The sequence below is a fragment of the Melospiza melodia genome, chromosome 25 (assembly GCF_035770615.1).
Source record: "Melospiza melodia melodia isolate bMelMel2 chromosome 25, bMelMel2.pri, whole genome shotgun sequence".
NCBI lineage: Eukaryota > Metazoa > Chordata > Aves > Passeriformes > Passerellidae > Melospiza > Melospiza melodia.
Window position 1 is genome coordinate 5717420 of NC_086218.1, and position 18958 is coordinate 5736377.

The 18958-nt window shown below is 58.6% G+C and overlaps 1 pseudogene; it reads right to left on the bottom strand.

The window, feature by feature from the left end:
- Positions 1–1176: 1176 nt before the first annotated feature.
- LOC134429062 (Fc receptor-like protein 4) lies at positions 1177–13654 on the bottom strand (annotated as a pseudogene).
- Positions 13655–18958: the final 5304 nt, after the last annotated feature.

Consider the following 18958-nt stretch of genomic DNA (forward strand, 5'->3'; position numbering starts at 1 on the left):
CCTCACACCCCTTGGACTTCCAAAGCTGGCAGCAAAAACATTCCTGCAGCTCAGAAATCCCTGGAATTAATCAGTAATTGGACTTCAACGACCCGGAGTGAAGTGTGACAGTGGGAGGATCTGGAGGGATCCCTGAAAACAAAACCCCACGCTGGGGTTTGAGAGATTTCAACCACAAAGTTTAAGGACTTTTTTGGGGGAAAGGAAGATGAGTTTCCACACAGCAGGAATATTCCCATGGGAAGGTGTTTTCTGGGGCAAAGTTACAATTTTGGTTGTGAAAAAGCAGCAGCTGGAAAACACAAGAGCCAGGAATGGGAAGGAAGCATCTACAGGTTGGAATCCAAGGGGTTTATCCCTAAAAATGCTCCTTTGCCCTCCCCAGGATGGTCCTCACACTGAAATCTGAGGGGTTTATCCCTAAAAACCCCCTCTGCCCTTTCTAGGAGTCTCTAAATTGAAATCCAAGGAGTTTATCCCTAAAAATTCCCTCCCAACCTTTTCAGGAGGGTCCCCACATTGAAATCCAAGGGTTCTCCTGTAAGCAACCCCCCCGAAACCCCCAGCGAGGGTTGTGGGGCTCAGTCTGGGCTCAGCTCCCCCATAAGAACACCCCTAATTCCCCTCAAAGGCTGGGGGCTCATGATACCTTTAGCAAGGTACCCTCAGCCCCCTCAAGACCCCCCTTTTGGACCCCTAAACCTCACCAAGGGATCTTCTGCCCCCTTGGTGCCTCCTCAAGACTCCCAGATCTCCTTCAAGGGCCAGGGGTCTCAACCCCTTCTAATGACATCCTCACCAGGGAACCCTCAGCTCCCTCATAACCCCCCAAATTCCTACCAAGGGTTGAGGGCTCCCCCTCCTCCCCAGTCATACCCTCACCCGGAGACCCTCAGAGCTCCCAACACATCCAAACCTCACCAAAGGGCGCTCAGTCCCCTCAGGATTCCCCCAAACCCCCAGCAAGGGCTGGGGGTCTCAGTCCCTCCTCATCACATGATCCTCAGGCCCCTCACAACCCCCGAAAACCTCCCAATGGCCAGGGGTCCCAATCCCCCTCATGACCCCCTCACCCAAGGCCCTGCAGAGCCCCCCAGCACCCCAACACCGCACCAAGGGCTCGGTGTCCCCTCAGCCCGGGCCCCTCAAAGCCCCCTCATGGCCCCCTTAGGACCCTCATTCCTGCACCCCCGGGACTGCCCCTGTGTGTAGGGTGCGTTCCTGGGCCCAGCTGCCGGGGGTCTGTTGGTGGGCAGCCCCCCCATGCTCACACCTCCAGGATGCCGGGTCCCCCTTGTGCACCCCAGCGTGGTCGGCGTCTCCTCCGCCCAGCACAGCACTGATGCACTGCAGCGGCACATACAGCTCACCGTTGTTGCTATGTGAAATAAACAGGGCAGGAGAATTTTCTCCTTTTAATGCCTTTATTAAAAGTGAACAGCTCAAGGCTGGGAGGCTCGGCAGGTCCGTGGCTTCTCCATCCTTGCTCCCAGGGGACTCAGAGGAGGAAAAATGTGCAACTTTGTCTCCTAGGGGGCAGAGCTGGGGGTCCTGTCCTCACAAGAGCAGTGGGGCTATATCCCATGTTTTTCTCAACTTTTGGGTTTTGCTGTCTCGGGGTCCTGGCTCCACCTGAGGTCTGTTCAGGGCGAGGGGCAGGCAACAAAAGTTCTCAGCATCTCTGCTGGCTCAATACTTTGTTCCTCACGTCCAGACATCACTCTGATCTCTTAATTCTGTGTTGGCTCGTTGTTTTGGGGGTCTTTTTGGTAAGTTTGGTGCAGTGGCTTCCCATGGCATGCTAGTTCTGAAGTTATTTTGCATGCCCTCTGATGCCCCCTACCGTGTCCCCTCCTCTCACTGTCTGGGGAGAAGGGCTATCAACTTAGCCACAGGCAGGGCCTTACCGATACAAAAGGAGGAGTTAATGAAAATGACCGATGATTACAATAACAAACAGGTAGAACTCTACCTTGGCAGCAACTGGTCCAACCTGTTCACTTTGCAACCTTTTACGAAAAAAACGGGTAGCCTTTTTTTACTCATAACACTGCACAACCGCCCGCCTTCGCTCCCTTTCCCGCAGACATTAAAGCCGTAACCCAACTTGGACTTGACTATGCGGATGATGCGGGGCCCACCCGGGTGTCCTTCCCCGGCCCTGTTCCGCATCCCCGGCTGTGCTTCAACGCTCCTCGTCCGCCATCTTGGCGTCCGTGCATGGCACGTGTCATGAGAGCAGGCCTGCGACGGCTGCCGTAGGGACCCGCTCCTCCTGTCCGCACCGTGGGTAGCGATGGGAAATGAAGTCCGCAGAGCTGCTGAGCGCCATGAGCACCTCTGGGGCCGCGGGGGGTGATGGGAAATGTAGTCAAAGAGACGGAGAGGCGGGAAGAGTGCAGGGCATGCACTGTGGGCATGGAATGGGGGTTGTTGCCATGATAACGGGGCTGTTGTCATGGGAAGGGGGTGTTGCCATGGGAACAGGGAGAGATGGGCATGGGAAGGGGGTCTACAGGTGCCGTGGGCCTGGGGGGCTGTTACCGTGGGAATGGGGGTGTTTAGGCATGGGAATGGGAGGGGCTTTTGCCATGGTAATGAGGGGGCTGTGGGCATGGGAACCGGGAGGGGTGTGTTGCCATGGGAACAGGAGGGTGTTGTTGCCATGGGATTGAGGGGGCTGAGGGCATGGGAACAGGGAGCCGTTGACATGAGAACGGGTGATGTTTGCCATTGAGATAGGATGCTTTTGCTGTGAGAAAGGGTGTGCGTTGCCATGGAAACAGAGGGTGCGGTTTCCCTGGGAACTGGCAGGGGCTGCTGTTTGTGGCAGTGCTGTGCAGTGACTCCCAAAAATCCTGCAAATCCAAGAAGGATCTGCTCAACAACCTGACCAGGACCCTGTGTTTTGGGTCCAATAAGAGGGACAAGGTTCCTTTGCCCTCTGGCATCAGGGGCAGGAAGGGGGAGCTCTTGGGTGTACTAGGAGCACTGGAAGCACAGGAATGGGGAGCTCTGGGCAGCCCTACATGGTTCCCCCCCCATTAGTGGGCAACCCCAAAGCACTGGAGCACAGGATCCAAGGGGGGACACAGGGGATGCCCTGGGGCAGGGACCCCAGAGCCCCCAGTGCCCCCTGTGCCACAGCACGCACTTGTCGTCACAGGGGTCCCCCTGTCCCTTGTGGAGTCCCGACAGCTCCTCGTTGGTCCCTTCTGGATCCTGAGGTGTGGCAGAGCCGGGAGACACCCGTGGGGACTGTGAGGCTGACACCAATTCTGGAAACCTGGGTGGGGATGACACCTGTGGGCGATGTTTCCCAGAGTAACCTACTCTACGGACCCCCTGCCCACTCAGTGCCCACAACATGGGTGTTGAGAACAGCCCCCTCCTCCATGGGGGGCCCTGTGGGGGTGGTGGGGGAGCTGGATGGTTTCTGGGGAGGGGGAAGGGGGAGTCGCAGCCTGAGCCCCCCACTCACCTCTCCTGGAGCTTCCTGGTTTCTGCAAGGAAAAGGGGAGGGGGTGACCGAGGGGAGCCCGGGACCCCGGAACCTTCCTGAGACCTCAGCAGCTCCAACCACCCACAGGACCTTCAAATCCCCACTGCAGCCCCAATTCCTAGAGGACTCTGGACTCCCCCTAGACAATCTGAGCACCGCTGAAGCCCCCCAAAACTTTTACACCACTGAAGGCTCCCCAACCCCCTGTGGTACCCCCCACCCCCTGAGTCCCCAGAACTGCAAGCCTGGCAGGGAGGGGCACCCCCCAAACACACCAGGACCTAAAAAGATCCCCCAACATCCTTGCACATCCTAGTGCCACCTCAATTTTCCTCAAGACCCAGCTGGGATGGCCCTGAAGTCTAACCATGACCCTCCAAATTCCCCCCAGATCCCCCAGGACCCCCAGCCGAGGCCACTGCAGGCTCAGTGTCCCCCAGCTCAGGGGACCTGGGTGCTGCTGATCTCTGACTCCATTCTGGGGGATTCTTCTCACTCCAGGACCCCCATCCCCCCCATTATCACCCACCCCAGCGGTGCCACCAGTGACAGCCCCCAATGACAGCTAGGAGCAGGAGCAGGAACAGGAGGGTCCTGCTGACATTCGCAGCCACTGTTGGGGGCAGAGTGGGACACATCGGGGTCACCCTGAACCATGGGGTCATGAACATCCTGGTGACCCTGTGTGACACCACCTGTGACCCAGGGTGAGCTGGGTGTCATCTGCAGGGCCAGCTCAGGGCTGAGTGCCCAGAACATGTGGTGCCCGTCCTGTCCCAGCTGGTTGGTGGCCACGCACTGGAAGGTGCCTGAATGTCCCACATCAATGTTCCTGAGCCCCAGGAGGGGACCCTGGGCCATCCCCTGCCCATTGTGCAGCCAGGTGAAGGTAACAGGGGCTGAGCCCACCTGCATGGAGACATGCAGGGTCACGTCACCTGAACACACCTGGTGTGACAGGGGACTGAGGGTGATGGTGGCATTGGCCATGGGCACTGTGGGGACACAGACAGGGCTGGCACCTCGCGAGGTGGAATGGGGTTCCGTGGGTAGGGTCACCCCCAGCCCGAGGGTCCTGCTCACCCAGAACGGTGTCATTCAGGGGGTCACTCTCGACCATGCTGTCCCCGTCTCTGACCCAGCACCGGTACTGGCCGCTGTCATTGTCCCCAGTGTGGTGCAGCTCCAGGTGGGGGCCAGTATCCAGCAGTTCCCTGTCACAGACATTTTTTCATAAAAGCCTCTCTTTTAGGGTTATCCCTTCTGGGAAGCTGAGGCCTCAGAAAAAGAATGTAAACAATTGCTATCAGCTGCTTGAAATCTAGCAGGTTGCCCCTGTGATTGGCTCATGTTCCATGTATACGATTGGGGGCCAATCACAGGAGCAAGCTTGGGGACAGATTCCCTGGACACAGAACTTTGTTATTCATTCTTTCCTACTCTATTCTTAGCTTAGCAAGCCTCTGCTCCTTCTCTCTATTCTTATTAGTATAGTTATAATGTATAATATATCATATATCAATAAATCCAGCCTTCTGATCATGAACCAAGATTCTCGTCCATCTCTGTCACCCTGAGGAGATCCTCATCAGGTCGCTGTAATAGTTTTCCTGAGCCCTCCCGGTGCCAGGATAAGTACAGGGGACCTGTCCCCATGGCCACCATGGAGCTCAGCACCAGGCAGTCCCCGAGTGCCACCTGTCCTCCAGGGGGCTGTGCTGACAGGGACATCCCCGAGGGTGGGAGCCCTGCGAGAGGGGGGAACAGCAGAGGACTGTGAGCGACCCAGGGCAGTCAGGGAGGGGCAGGAGGATCCCAGTGAGGGAGAGGAGGCGCAGAGATGGGGGGGGTATTGGAAACAGGGGGATTGGGGGTTCAGGGAGGGGACACCTGGAGAGGGAGGGGGGTGACACCACGGAGGGTATGGGGACCCAGGGAGATAATGGTGGGACCTGAGGAATGTGCAGGGACATCAGAGAGGGGTGGGGGGGACCAAGAAGGACTGAAGGGACCCGGAGAGGAATAGGGAGACATGGGCGAGGAATGGGGCAACTGGGGAGGGACCTGGGGCAGGGATGGCAGGACATGGAAAAGGTGTCAGGGAAGAATGGGGGTACCCATGTAGGGCCGGGGGATCTGGGGAAAGACCCGAGAAAGGAGGAGGTGAGCCAGGGATGGATCTGAGAAAGGTTGGGGCCTCAGGGCAGGTGTCACAGAGAGCTGGGAGTCCCTATGCAGTGCTGGGGGCCCAAGAAGACTGTGGAGGCTCCCCGTGCCCATCCCCACACTCACTGTGCACCATGACACGGAGACAGGCACTGCTCTTCCGCACGACCTCCCCCTCGGAGCGCACCTGGCAGCTGTAATTCCCCAAGTGGGAGACCCCCATGGCAGGCACCAGCAGCTGCAGGGAACCCTGCGGGCCCCCCACCATCTGCCCGTCCCAGTAGAACATGTGCAGGAGGGGGGCTCGGGGTTGAAGGGGCTGGTGGTGCTGAGGCAGCTGAGATTCAGGGGTAACCCCATGGTGGGCTCGGGGGGACCCCCCAGCACCAGCACAGAGAAGAGCTCAGGGAAGGAGAGGGGACATGAGGACTGTGACTCTGAATCTGCTGGGAAGTGTCTTTAGGGGTGTCAGGAGATTGGAATTCAAGCCATGCAGGTGCTCACCTTGCACTGTCACTGTCACTTGCACCTAATGTGCCCACATTGACATTTCGGTGTCCACCCAGCCCCTGCAGGTGTAGTGGCCACTGTGGTGCAGCTGCAGAGGGGACAGGGACAGCTTGGCCCCATAGCGAGACCTCCCCACCTCCTTGTCCCCATGGTAGAATTGCACTCCAGTGACCGGCATGTCCCGCCAGCGCCGGCAGCGCAGTCTCACCGTGTCCCCCTCCAGCAGCTCCCACGCCGACACCTGCAGCACCAACCAGGCTGCGGGACATGGGGGTCCTGTCACACCAGGGTCCCGTTTTCAAAAGGGTCCCCCCATTGGGTCACACCTAGGGCACCAGGGGGCCCTGATTCGAACATGGGGTTGTCCACACTGGGATACTCTGGGATGTCCACAGAGCAGGGGACAGGCTTTGGTCACACAGGAGATGGCCCATGGAGCGTAGACCACCCAGAGACCTCAGGGTCCCCGTGAGTGCTGGGCTGGGGATACCCAAAATCCCTCACCATCTGAGACTGTCATGGGAGGGCTGAGCCCAGTGCCTGGTCTGTCACACATGTAGGTGCCTTCCATGGTGACAGAGAAGTGGTCGCGTCCCTCCTGCCGCAAGCGTTGCCCATCCTTCTACCAGGTACTGTCACCAGCAGTCCCCAAGCCCTGGCAGGTCAGTGTCACCCGGTCCCCCAGCACTGCCGGCCTCCAGGGGGGCTCCAGGATCTGGGTGATCTGGGCAGCAGTGGGTGACAGAGGACAGAAGCCTGCAAAGACCAGCGTGGGCCTGGGGAGAGTGAGGTGGGGCCATGGCATCCCTTGAGAACTCACCAGCAAGGCCGAGGGTCTGGGCTGGAAGGGAGAAGGGACAGGGCTCAGTGGGGCTGGCACTACAGGGACAGAGGCACAGGGGAACAGGGCATGATGGCTTCCCCAAACTGTCCCCATGGGGACAGCAGTTCCTGGGGGAAAGTGTGTGATGGTGGTCCCCAAAATATATTTGGAGAAGCAGGGAGACATGTCTGTGTCACAGCCATCCATGCACTACATCCATGTGGCACAGACACCTTGGGACCATGTACACTGAAGCCACCCTAGGTTGAGGCAGAACATGAGGACAGTTTGGACATCCCGGGCATGAGGACACCACGGACACAGCCCATGCTGGCCCAGGTCACCCCCCCCTGCTCATGATCCCATCCCCATGATCCAATCGCCATGGCCACATCCTCACGGTTCCTGTCTCCTTCTGTCCCTGCAACCCAGTTCCCTTGTCCATATCTCCGGAGCTACCTGAGCCCAAAGGTGCCAGTCCCCACATTCCTGTCCCCACATCCCCATCCCCAAATTCCTACATCAGTCAGAGTCCCACCAAGGTCTGCTGTGGGTTACAATGACTGGCACTGTCGGCATTGGTGACCTCAGGGGACCCCACAGCCCCCCTGTGCATTCTCCCCATCCCACGGGTGTCAGGCCTGTGCCTGGGGCACTTACCCCACAGGAGCAGCACCACCTTCCCAGCCATCCCATTGTCCCCAGCCATGTGCACTGGCTGTCACTTGCTGCCGGGGGTGGCTGTCCCCTGGGTGGTGGCTCTTTGGCCAAAGGGGAAGGAAGCGAGACCAGGTCTCATCCTCATGCGTAGGTGGCCCTTGGTGGGGGCAGGGTGGCCACAAGCTGGGCACAGGCTGTGGGCAGGGTAGGGACAGGATGGGGACAAGGCTGGACGGAACACAGTGGGACATGGGGTTCTCAGGAGTGGGGGGCTCAGAGAGATTTGGGAGCCAGGGATGGGTGTCCAGGGCAATGAAGGGTCCCAGGGATGGGGGCCCTGGGAATGGGGATCCTGAAGAGGCTGAATCACCAGGGACAGGGGGTGCGATGGGAATGGAGGTCCCCAGGGTTGGGGGCACTCAGAGATGGGAGTCCCAGGGGAATGTGGACTCCAGAGATTTGGGGTCATGCAATGGGGATGCTAGGGGAATGGGGGGGTCCCATAGGAATTGGGGTCCTTGTAGAATCAAGGTCCTGGGGAAGGAGGATTTCAGGGGATGAAATGAATAGGAGAGGGCTCCTTCAGAATGGGATACTGGGCCATAGAGATCCTGGGGAATGTAAATATTGGGATAGAGGTCCCAGGTAAGGTGAGACATAAGAAATGGGGTACCCATGATTTGATTTCCAAAGGAAAGGAAGTCCCAGGGATGGGCAGTGGCTGGGTGGACCCATGGGTCTCAAGGTCCTTCCCTGGATGCTTCAGATTTTTGGGTGATTCAGGGCCAAGGACAGCCTCCACAAGATGCTGGTGGTCTTGGCGTCACCCCAGACAGATTCCAAGGGGCTCTGAGTCCGTGAAGCAGCTGCAAAGGTGAGAATTCTGTGGGTGGAAAAAGGCCTAGCCATGGTTTGCTCGTCCCTGCAAGAAGCACAAAACACAAAGGTAGCCCAAGCAGTGGCACTGAGAGGGCCTTTGATGGTTTTCAGACCAGGCCTGGCTGGAAAAACCCCTGCAGGGGCAGCTGCGGGAGAACCAGTCAAGAAATGCAGCAATTTATAATTTTGTTACCTTGCCTAAGGATCTGGGAGAGCCCCAAATACCATTCAAAGACAACAACAATCTGCTCAACAACCTGCCCGGGTCCATCGTCCTTCCTGTCTCAAACCTGCAGCCTTTTTTAACAGCGTAAGAAGAGTCTTTGAGTTTTGTCTGAGGCTGCTATACATGAGGAAACAGTGTAGAAATATCGAACAGGGGCTCACCCACAGCCATGGTGGGGCTGTGGGGAGTGACCCTGTCCGGATTCTAGGTGGTCCCAAAGCTGCTCCATCCCTGCCCACCTCACCTGACTGAAAGGCTGAGGATTTGCAGGAATTGTGGTATAAAGCCACCAGAGGTGCGGCTGTGGACTCGAGACCTGCCTGGGGTCAGGCCCTGCCTTCCTTCCCTTCGGGAGCATGGAGAGCAGTTGCAGGTGTTGCTCAGGGTGTGTGCCTGGCCCCGGGACACTGCTACACTGCCAGTGGGCACTGGGATCCAACCTGCTGCCTTGGCGGCTTCTGCCCGCTGCCGGTGGTGGTGCCGGGACCAATTGGTGCCCATGAGTTTGCAAAAGGAGCGATTTCCCCTCCTCCCTCCCGTCTGAGGCCGCCATGGCCCCTGAGTGGATGGAGCTGGACCGGGGCGCCCCCTGCTGGCCGGGAATGCTCCCTGCAGCGCCCCCTGCAGGCCGCGGTTATAACTGCCACAAAAACCAACAGCGCTGAGCGGGAGAGACAGTTCTGGGTTTGTGTTGTTTGTTCTGTTCTGGTTTATCAATTTCCCAGGAAAGAGCTGGTATTCCTTTTTCTACACTTTGGCCTGGAAGCCTCATCATTTTTGAAATTAATAAAAGTTTTAAGCATGGGGCTTTTTTCAATTCCAGGACAGTTCCCACTTTCCTTGGGAGACATTTCTCATTTAAATGAGTTGCCAACTCCTGGGATGAGACAGACATCTCAAGAAAGACAGGGTCTGGGATTTGGCAACCCCATGCTCTACCTTTTAAGCCAGCTGGGACACCAAGGGCCCTCTCTCCAGGTGGCACTTCTGGCCACCTGGCCACTCAGGAGCTGGCTTTGGCAGAGCCTCACATTGTCCCCAGTGTGCCATAGCTGACAGACTGATGGACAGACGGGGCCCTATCTCACCAGAAGCAAAGTCTGACCCATCCCTGCCACACACAGGTGTTCCACAATGTCTCCAGACATCAAACTTTTCTTGTCTCTGACATCCCACCCTGTGCCATGGCCGGATCCTGACCTGCTCTGAAGAAGGGGGAGGCTCTGGAACCTCCACAGGGCATTTGTGAAATCCTCGTGGGTGCAACCGGGCAGAGGAGCAGTTTGGGACAGGGCACAAGAGAATCCAGAACCTCCTGAAGGCTGCTTTGGCCATCAGAGCAAGGAAGTTGCAAGTTGCAGGTTCCTCTGGTGGAGGAATTGTGCAGGGGAGAGTTTCCAGTGTTTGTTCCTTTTGGGGGCTTCCCCAGGAAATTGATCTTTTTGTGAAAATATGGAATCTGAATCTTGTTGCTATAGCTTCTGGTTTTATTCTCTCTCGTTGCTGTTTCAGGTAATTGTTCTTTTCTCAGCCCTTTGTGATCTTTGTGCCTCCACAGGGAGGGGCAGTTTTTAGTGGCAGCACACACACAAGTGGGTGCCCATGGGTGGGGACACTCAGTGCACCCCAGTTGCCCCAGTGTCACAGCACAACCTCATTGATGTCACTGGGATTTCTTGGTCACCCTTGGGGTCCCCGCAGCTCCACGCATTCCACCCAGAGTTACTGGTGGTCGGTGACGCCTGAGGGCCCTGCAGGACAGAACGGTTGGGGGGACCAAAGAGGAAGGGGTGACACCACTGTCACTGTCCCCCCAGTCCACAGTACTCACGCTGCACATGTTTGGTGCTCACAATGTGGGAGTACACAACCTCTCCCTCCTCTGGGGGGGCCGTGAGATCAGGGGAGGGGCTGTGGGGAAAAAGACAATGTGTGGGAGGCAATGGAGACTTGTGTCATGTGGGAAAAAGGGGACTCATGGTTGAAGAACCCACTCACCTTTCCTGCTGCTTCCTGGCAGCTGCAAAGGAAAGAGGGTAGGGGTGACTGTGGGGTCCCAGGGCCCTGCCCCCTCTCAGGATTCCTGAACCCCCACAGGACCCTCAATTCCCCTCAGGACCCCCAAGCGTCTCTAAAGCCACCGAGAATTATTGAGCCTCTCCAGTTCCCTGGGCCAACTCAGCCTCAAGAATTCAAAGCCCAGCAGGGACAGAGATGCTCCAAACACCCTCACGGCCTCTGAAAGAACCCCCAACATACTTTCAGGACCCTCCAGCACCTCCCCAAACCCTACAGGACCCCCAGGCAAGGTGACAGTTCTGGGGCTATGGGTGCTGTCCTATCATGCCAACAGTCTGGGGCCCTCTACAGCTCCCTGGGACCCCCTGTCACCCCATTGTCACCCACCCACACGGTGCCACCGGTGCCAGGCCAAAATGACACCCACGAGCAGCAGCAGGAAGAAAAGGGCCCAACCGATACCTGCGGCCACTGCAAGAAACAGAGGGGTACACATCAGGATCACCCAGAACCCCAAGGATCCTTCGACCCCGAATGACCCTGTGTTGCCTTACCTGTGTCCCCGTGTCCCCACAGTGTCACCACCAGGGCCAATTTTTGGCTGAGTGTCTGGAACATTCGGTGCCCATCACGTCCCAGCTGGTTGGTGGCCATGCACTGGTAGGTGCCCGAATGTCCCACATCGACTGCCCTGAGCTCCAGGAGGGGACCCTGGGTAAACTCCTGCCCATTGTGCAGCCAAGTGAAGGTGACAGGGGCTGAGCCCACCTGCACCAAGCAGCGCAGAGTCACGGGGTCACCTGCACACACCTGGTGATAGGGTGCCAAGGGTGATGATGGCATTGGCCACGGGCACTGTGGGGACAGAGACTGGGCTGAGAGCACAGGGAGGGGCTGGCAGCTGGTTTGGGGGGACAGGGACAAGGGGGATGGGTGTGATGGGGGATGTTGTGGATGGGGTCACACCACAGAGGGGTGAGGGGACACAGGGCAGAGGCGGGGGACACAAGCATTGTGTCTGAGGGACATGGAGATGCCCAGGAAAGGGGACTAGAGGAGGCTGTGAGGGCTCCCCGTGCCCATCCCCACACTCAGTGAGCACTGTGGCGCACAGCCGGGTGCTGCCCTTCCGCACGGCCCTCCCCTCGGAGCGCACCTGGCAGCTGTAATTCCCTGAGTAGGAGACCCCCGCGGTGGGCACCAGCAGATGCGGGGACCCCTGTGTGCCCCCCACCACCTGCCTGTTCTGATAGAACAGGTACAGGATGGGGGGCTCGGGGCCACAGGGGGCTGGGGGTGCTGAGGCCGTTGAGAGATAGGAGGGAACCCTGGGTGGGCCGGGGGGGACACTCCAGCCCTGGTCCCCAGAGAAGCTCAGGGCAGGAAATGGGGGGCTTTGGAAACGGTGACCCCGAATCCCTGGCGAGGCGCTATGGGGCTGTCAGGGTGGCGGCTGTGAGGTACTCACCATGCACTGTCACTGTCACATGCAGTGACTCCTCCAATCCCCATGATACACTGTTGTTCACCCAGGCCTTGCAGTGGTAGCGGCCCCTGTGTTTCAGCTGCAGAGGGGACAGGGACAGCTCGGTCCCATTGTGGAGCACTCACAGTTCCGTCTCCTCGTGGTAGAAGAACACCGGAGTGGCCGACTTTTCCTGCCTGTACCGGCAGCACAGTGCCAGCGTTTCCCCCTCCAATAGTGCCCGCGCCGGCACCTGCAGGACCAGCTGGTCTGGGGGGCAGAGGGTGCCGTCACACCACAGGGGTCTCGAGGGTCCTGATATCATCAGGACCCCCATATTGGGTTATAGCCAGCACACCAGATTTCCCCAATTTCAACACGAGGGTCCCTCCATAGGGGGAATGCTCTGGGATGTCCCCCTGTATAGGGGACACTCTCTGGTCACACCAGAGGGTGACCCATGGAGTAGAGCTCATCCAGCATCCTTGGGGTTCCCGTGGGTGCCAATCTGGGGACACAAACCAATCTCACCATCTGAGACAATCACGGGTGGGCTGCACCCACTTCCAGGTCTCTCACATGTGTAGTTGCCTCTCTCAGTGACAGTGAAATGGTCGCCTCCCTCCTGCCCCCAGCGCTGCCCATCCTTGTACCAGGTGGTGTCACCAGCAGTCCCCGAGCCCTGGCAGGTCAGTGTCACCCAGTCCCACAGCACTGCCGGCCTCCAGGGGGGCTCCACCAGGAGCTGGGTGGTCTGGGCACCTGCAAGTGACAGGGGACACCAGCCTGCCAGGGCCATTGCAGGGTTGGGGACAGTGGGGTGGGGACATGGCATCCCCCTGAGGACTCACCAGCGAGGCTGAGGATCTGGGCTGGAAGGGAGAAGAGACAGGGCTGGGTGAGGGTCATAGGGACACTGTGGACATCCTATGTTTGCACTGCCCACCTCCACCAGCCCTACAGCACCTGTTCTCATGGCCAAGACCTATGGCCCTATGCCCATGATGCCATTCTAATGGCACCTTTCCCCATGGCCCGGTGACATCTGCATGTTACGTGGCCCCATTCCATGTCCCAATATCCCTGTTCCCCCGTCCCTATCCCCAAAGTTCCCAAGCCACAAGGCTCTTTCTGCCACCTCCTTGTCCCCACATCTCTATCCCCCTCTTCCTGTCTCCACATCCCAGATCCCCTATTTCTGTCCCTAAAGCCACCCTAAATCTCTGCTCACACTGAGCTCCATGCCCTGCTCTGCCTCTGCTACCATTGGGGACCTCAGGGGACCTCACAGCCCCCCTGTGCCCCCTCCCCACCACTCTCTGCCTCACCACAGCCCATCCCACGGGTGTCAGGCCTGTGCCCGGGGCACTCACCCCACAGGAGCAGCGCCACCTTTCTGGCCATCCCGGTGTCCCCAGCCATGTGCACTGGCTGTCACTCGCTGCTGTGGCCAATGCTCCCCTGGCTGGCGGCTCTTCGGATGAAGGGGAAGGAAGCGAGGTCACGTCTGTCCCCACGTGTCGGTGGCCCTTGGTGGGGGCAGGGTGGCTACAAGCTGGGGACAGGCTGGGGACAAGGCTGCATGATCTGGGGACATGGTGGGGGATGGTGGGACATGGTGGGGACATTGTGTTGCCACAATTTGGAGTCTAAGGCTGTGTAGGGAGCCTGGGATAAGTGTCCAGGAGAATGGGGTGCCCAGGGATGGAGTCCCAGGTAAATGGAAGTCCTGAGGGTTAGGTAGACTCAGACTTGGGGATGAGGGTCCCAGAACAATGTGGCCTCCTGGGATTTGTGATCATGAAATGGTGGTGCCAGGGAAAAGGGGACCCTGTGAGAATGGTGGTCCTGGGGGAATCAAGGTCCCCAAAGGCAGTGGTGTCCCATGGTCTGGAATTACTGGGATGGTGTTCCTTGGGGCTGGAGATCCTGGGGAATTGCAGTCCAGGGATGGGGGTCTCAGGGAAGGGGTGGCAGAAGGAAATTGGGTTCCAAGGTTGGGGTCCCAGAGGAATGGGAGTGCCAGGGTTGGGCAGTGTGGGGGGGAACATGGGGGTCACAGCTCCTTCCCTGGGTGCCTTGGATTTTGGGGTGAGGCTAGGCCCCGCATAATCACCCCTGGGGTGTTCGTTTCCTGGCCAGGCATTGCATGGGGACCCTGGGTAGTTCGACCTCTGTGTCCTCACCTGCCCCTGACTTTTTCCTCTCTTTATTTCTCTTTTTTCCTTATTCTTCTTACTTTTTGCCATATCCCTTCCCCCCCGGTTCCTGGCTCAGAAATCCTGGGGTGCACCTGAGCAGGGAACGGGTAGGGGGACCCAGGAGAGGGGGGAAATGGGGAGCAGGGGATGCAGGGAAGGGTGAGGAGGCTTTGGGGGATGGAGGTGCTGGGCTGTGCATGCCCAACACTTTCACTTTCTTTGTCCTGGAGGAGAGGGAAGAGGCTGTTTGTGCTGAGAGTAAGATGGGAAAAGGGGGCATTCTCTGTTTCTGGGGGGCACATACAGGGGGCTTCTGTCCTCTAAGGTCTCTCCCCTGGAGTTCAGCTGGGGATCCTGCCCCAGAGGTGACACATCCTGGCATGGGGGGTCCTGTCCCGGGGGGTGGCAGTTCCAGAAATGTCCCTGCACATTCCTGGCCAGGTGCCTGTCCCAGGGCTGGCACATCCTGGGGACCCCTGTCAATGCAAGGCTGGGGCCCAGCCATGGCCCAGCCCCACTGCACAGGGATGGCCATTGCCCAGCCCTGGTCTGGCCAGCCCCAGGGGGCAGACAGCACCTCAGGGTCCCCGATGTCCCCTTGGCTTTGATTCTGCAGCTTTAGAGCTGCTGCAGAGGTGAGAATTCTGTGGGTGGAAAAAGGCACCCCCACATGATGAGCTGAGCTCTGGTTTGCTCAGCCCTGCAAGAAGTACAAAACCCCAAAGAGAACCTAAGCAGTGGCTCTGTGAGGGCCTTTGATGGTTTTCAGAGCAGGGCTGGCTGGAAAAACCCTTGCAGGGGCAGCTGTGAGGGAACCAGTCCAGAAATGCAGCAATTGATCATTTGGACCCTGAGGCACACACAGGCATTTCCACATATTCCTGTGCACTGTCCCAAGGATGAACAGAGCTTTTCCCCTTCCTAGAAGGAAAGTCAATAAATTTTCAGAGTGGGAATGAGCAAAATGGGGAGAGTTCCTAAAGATGGCCCAAGAAAAGGCTTCCTTCAGGGCTGGGTTGCTACCCAGCAGGAAGGGAACAATCCCATGGAGCTGTTGGACACTCAGGGAGATTGCACACTCTGTGTTATCCACAAGCAAATGCTGCTGTGTTATGTACAAATGAGCTCCTAAAAGGGAACTGAAAATGCTCATTTCATTGTGATTTGTTTGCATTTTTTTTTTGTGAGTGACTTATTGGGAAAGCAATGGATTCTATAAAGCAGAGCAATTATACCTTGCCAGTTGTATTTTCACTGAGTTTTTACATATTGGGAAAATAATGGTGTGGGAAAGATTTTTGGTTTTATTCTATGGCTTTGGTCTGAACCAACTGGTCTTCAAGTGTTGCCTGGGATTGCTGAGCCAGGAAATGGGGGGACTTGACCCAGGGGTGTGTGGGGCAGGGACACAGAGACTCCCAGGACAGCCCTGGAGTGCTTCAGGGATAGGGCTTTGCTGGGCTCTGAGTCACCCCAAAATCTGAGGCACCCTGGAAAGGAGCTGTGACCCCCATGCCCACCCAGCCACTGCCCATCCCTGGCACCCCCATTCCCATGGGAACCCAACCATGGGACCCCCATTGCCTTGGTTTCTCCTCCGCGGAGACCCCCATCCCAGGACTGCCATTGCCCAGCACCACCATTGCCTTGATCCCATCCCATGGGCTGCTTCTTCCCTCAGAACCCCTACTCCCAAGGGTCCCCTTTTTTCCCTTGCACCCCCAACCTTGGGACCTAAATGCCATGACCCCAAATCCTGTGGACAATGTTCCCATAGCACCCCCATCCCTGAATGTCCCCAGGCATGGAGACCCCAATTCCCCTGGACCCACATTCTCCTGTACACCCATCCTTGGTTCCCCACATCCCCTGAGCCCCTGACTCCTGGCAACACCATCCCCACCATGTCCTCAGACTATGCAGCCTTGTCCCCAGGCTTGTGGCCAACCTGTCCCCACCAAGGGCGACCTACACATGGGGATGGACATGACCTCGCTTCCTTCCCCTTTGGCCAAAGAGCCACCACCCAGGGGAGTGGCAGCGAGTGACAGCCAGTGCACGTGGCTGGGGACACTGGGATGGCCGGGAAGGTGGCGTTGCTCCCGTGGGGCGAGTGCCCCGGGCACGGGCCTGACACCCATGGGATGGTGAGGGGAAGGGGCACAGCGGGGTTGTGGGGTCCCCTGAGGTCCCCAATGCCAGCAGTGCCAGTCCATGATACCCACAGTGGACTTGATTGGGACAGTGGATGTAGGGTGGCTTTGGACACTGGAACAGGGGCAGGAGTTTGGGGATGGGAATGTGGGGACAGGAATGTGGGGACTGGCATCTTTGGGCTCAGGGAGCTCGGGGGATTGGGGAAGGGTACTGGGATAAAGGGACAGAAGGGGAAAAGAACTGTGAGGATGTGGCCATAGGGATGGGATCATGGGGATGGGATCATGAGCAGGTGGGGGTGACCTGGGACAGCATGGGCTGTGTCCGTGGTGTCCTCATGCCTGGGGTGTCCACAGTGTCCCCATGTTCTGCCTCAGCCCATGGTGGCCTCAGTGTCCCTGTTCCCAAGGTGTCTGTGCACGGGTGGCTGTGACACAGACATGTTTCCCTGCCTCTCCAAATCTTTTGAGGACAGCCACACTTTCCACAAGAAGTGCTGTCCCCACAGGGACAGTTTGGGGACAGCCACCACACCATGTATTCCAGGTGCTGCTGTCCCTCCAGGGCCAGCCCCACCCAGCCCTGTCCCTTCTCCCTTCCAACCCAGATCCTCAGCCTCGCTGGTGAGTCCTCAGGGGATGCTATGACCCCACCCTGCTGTCCCCAGCACCCCGCTGGCCCTGGCAGGCTGGTGTCCCCTGTCACCCACCGGTGCCCAGACCACCCAGATCCTGGTGGAGCCCCCCTGGACACCACCGGTGCTGAGGGACTGGGTGACACTGACCTGCCAGGGCTTGAGGACTATTGGTTCCACTACCTGGTACAAGGTCAGGCAGCGTTGGTGGCAGGAGGGACAGAACCGCCTCGCTGTCACTGAGAGAGGCACCTACATATGTGACAGGCCCGGCACTGGGCTCAGCCCCCCCGTGACAGTCTCAAATGGTGAGAGGGGATCTGTTGAGGGTCAGAAATCTCAACAGGTCAGGGTTGCCCCTGACAGGCCTGGATGGGCTCCACTCTGTAGGTGGCCTCACACCCCCTGTGTGGCGAGAGCCTGTGCCCTGCAACCAGGGACATCCCAGTTCATCCCAGTGCACCCAGATATCCCTGGTGCCGTGGGCACCCACCTTGGACCTGTCTCGACCCCTCAGAGAGATGGGACCCTCCTGTCCAACAGATGATCTGGTGCTGCAGGTGCCAGCACAGGTGTTGCTGGAGGGAGACATGGTGACACTGCACTGCTGGGGCTGGTTGCAAAACACAGTCACCAGGCTGCGCTTTTACCAGGACGAGAAGGATCTGGGGCGGGCCCATAAATGGGACTGAGCTGTCCCTGTCCCCTCTGCAGCTGTTCCACAGTGGCAGCTACAGCAGCAAGGGCTTGGGGAGGTCCATTCTTTCATGGTCAGCAGCAGTGACAGTGACAGTGCACGGTGAGCACCCCCATGGCTGGAACTCCAATCTCCTGACACCCCAAAGCCACTTCCCAGCAGACTCAGAGTCACAGTCCTCACCTGCCCTCTCTTTCCCTGAGCTCTTCTCGGTGCTGGTGCTGGAGGGTCACCCTGAGCCTACCAAGGGGTCCGCCCTGACTCTCAGCTGCCTCAGAACCCCTAGCCCCCTGCGGCCCCGAGCCCCCCTCCTGCACATGTTCTACTGGGACGGGCAGGTGATGGGGGACACACAGAGATCCCCACAGCTTCTGGTGCTCACCGTGGGGGTCTCCCACTCAAGGAATTACATCTGCCAGGTGAGCGCCAAGTGGGGGAACCGTGCAGAAGAGCAGCACCCGGCTCTGCTTCAAGGTGCGCAGTGAGTGTGGGGATGGGCACAGGGAGCCCCCAGAGCCTCCTCGGGTGCCCTCCCTGGGGACCTCCATGTCCCCCAGACACCTGCCCTGGCTCCCCACGCCTCGGCCCTGTGTCCCCTCACCCCTCTGTGGTGCGACGCCATCCCCGACATCCCCCATCACACCCATCCCCTCCCATCCCTATCCCCCCACACCGGCTGCCAGCCCCTCCCTGTGCTCTCAGCCCTATCTCTGTCCCCACAGTGCCCGTGGCCAATGCCACCATCACACCTGGTCCACTGTCACACCAGGTGCAAGCATGTGACAATGTTACTCTGCGCTGCTCAGTGCAGGTGAGCTCAGCCACTGTCACCTTCACCTGGCTGTACAACAGGTAGGAGGTGGCCCAGGGTCCCCTCCTGGACTTTGGGGGCATCAATGAGCGACATTCAGGCACCTACCAGTGCGTGGCCACCAACCAGCTTGGACAGGACCGGCACCACGTGTTCCAGGCACTCAGCCCTGAGCTGGCCCTGGAGGTGACATCTGGCTCACCCTGGG